At 44.1% G+C, this 2,205-nt stretch overlaps 1 protein-coding gene across 4 annotated transcripts in view; it reads left to right on the top strand.

Annotated features, from left to right (window-relative positions):
* LOC101856472 overlaps window positions 1-2,205 on the top strand; it is a gene marked incomplete at its 5' end in the record, with an annotated part of 80,142 nt that overhangs the window by 59,707 nt on the left and 18,230 nt on the right.

Genomic DNA, 2,205 nt, shown 5'->3' with positions numbered 1-2,205 from the left:
ATCATACATGTATACAGGCCTGCCTTCTTGGGGCGGTGTTCTTTTTGTCTGCGGGGCGAATGGGATTTTTTAAAATAGTTTGGGATACAGGGGAGGGGCGGGGCGGAGAGTGTTTGAGGTTATTTGTGTAGCTATGTATTTATACACATTCATGACATAATATATATTATTACATACATATACCCCCGGTCTTTCCTAATCCTTACTATTGTCATTTTCCTCTACTTCTTTTGTATGTTTTTCGCACTCTTGTGACCTGCTATATCCGGGGTGCCTTGATAGTCGAAGCAGACTTGTGCTGTTGGAGCTAAAGAGGTGAGCAGAGTAAGTCTGATTCCCTGTAAGGACTTCTCTGTTGACACCCACCCCTTGGCGCTCATATGACCTTATGCAGTTGCGAGCGCCGTAAAACCCTGTACTAAAAAAAACCTCCAAAAAATTACATACACATACACATAATTTGTAGTTTGTGGAATAGCGAACACTGATGTAGTAATCTGCCGTTGGTTACTTCAGTATGAATCGGCCACATGTTGGTTGGACGTTCCTCGTGTCTGTCTTTTTGTCTTGTTTATTGACCTGCGGGCCAGCTTTGGGAAGCTCTGACGCGCCCTTGTCGGCCTGTTTGTTTGTCTTGTCAGTTTGTCTGTCTTCCTGTCTGTGCCAGCAGCTCAACAGCGGCCTGGGTGTCTTGTTTTGTTTTGTTTCTGATGGCGAGTGGTTTGTGGGTGCTCTGGTGTGGTTCGCTAATTCTTTCCTATCATACATCAATCGTGGGTGGTTGGCGGGTGCTCTGGTGTGGTTTGCTTCTTCTTTCCTATCAAACATCTATCGTCTTTATTTCCCCTTTTTGTTTTTTATGTTTGTTACTCTCTTGTAACACATCTAATCTTCTGGCGCTCAAATGACCTTATACAGTTGCGAGCGCCGTAAAACTTTCACTAAAACTAAAAAATACATCAATCGTCCTCTTCTCTCTGCCTTCTTTATTGTGTTTGTTACTTCCTTGTAATGTAACTCCTATAATCTTCAACGCTTACCGCCTCATTGTGTTGCAAATGCCGTAAAAGGCGTACGCAAACATTTTGTTGTTAATTTTGTTTTTGTTTTCGTTTTTGCGGGTTTTTAAATTGGCGGTCGTGGGGGAAGGGGGGGGGGGCAAGAGTACGCTGGCGGCATTCACTCTGTATCGTTGATGCTAGTGAAAGATGATCGTCGGCTAGGCTAATATTGACTTGGCGAGTCCATGGGTTCATTCCACCAATAATACTCTTGCTTTAGTCCTCGGAAATTTTGTGAAAGGGCGACGTGTGTGTTGATTTCGATGGCAACGCAAACTTGTAATGAGGGAGCTCTCGCGGCCCAGAGGTTAAGGTGTTGGCCTCTCATTCAAAGGTCCCGGGTTCAAATCCAGGTAGCGACCGAAAATTTTCTTCTCTTAAATCGTCTTCTCTCACACCCTTTCCTGTTCTCTAGCAATGTTCTGTTGTCTGCTTTCGTCTCCTCTTTCTGGCCCCACCCCCTCACCTCATTTGCCCCCACATTTGGGCTCCTGACTCTTTATGCAGCCTTTGTACTGCTTCTCCCTTGCCCTTTCTTACTTCTGTCTTTCAGTCTCACCCCTGATCTTCTGGTAAGAAAGATCTACACCTAGCCTTCTCGGACAAGTGCAGGAAATCTTAGAGGGCCCGTGTGCAAGTTGCGCACGTTAAAGATCCCTTGGTGTTCTTAAATCGATAAGAGTAGGCTATGGCCGCCACCCGGGCAAGATTCAAAATTTCCTACCTATTAAAAATGTTAGGTGTGTCCCCCGCGCTCATATGGCCTTATGCAGTTACTAGTTGCGAGCGCAGTAAAACACGTTACATTGAAAAAAACAACCCCAAAACCAACAACAACTTGTAATGGTCTCTATTATTTCGAACTTGTCTCGCAACTTGACGGCAGGGTTCAGGAGGAGTATAACACAGCACCCTGTTTTCTCTCATTTCTCTTTAAACTTGGTAGGTTTTTTTTTCTCTCTCTTCCATTCTCAATATGTATACGTATAATACATTACACAATGTAATGACTTGTCTGCCCTCTCTTAGATAGTACTTTTTTTTTTTTGCAGTTCTGCAAGTCTGCCTTTTTTTATCGCTCTCTCAAAAATATCTTCACACAAAGAGCAAAGGAATCAGAACGACAACAGAATCCCCCCCCCCC

The sequence above is a fragment of the Aplysia californica genome, unplaced genomic scaffold (assembly GCF_000002075.1).
Source record: "Aplysia californica isolate F4 #8 unplaced genomic scaffold, AplCal3.0 scaffold00866, whole genome shotgun sequence".
NCBI lineage: Eukaryota > Metazoa > Mollusca > Gastropoda > Aplysiida > Aplysiidae > Aplysia > Aplysia californica.
This window is presented reverse-complemented; position numbering and strand designations above follow the sequence as displayed.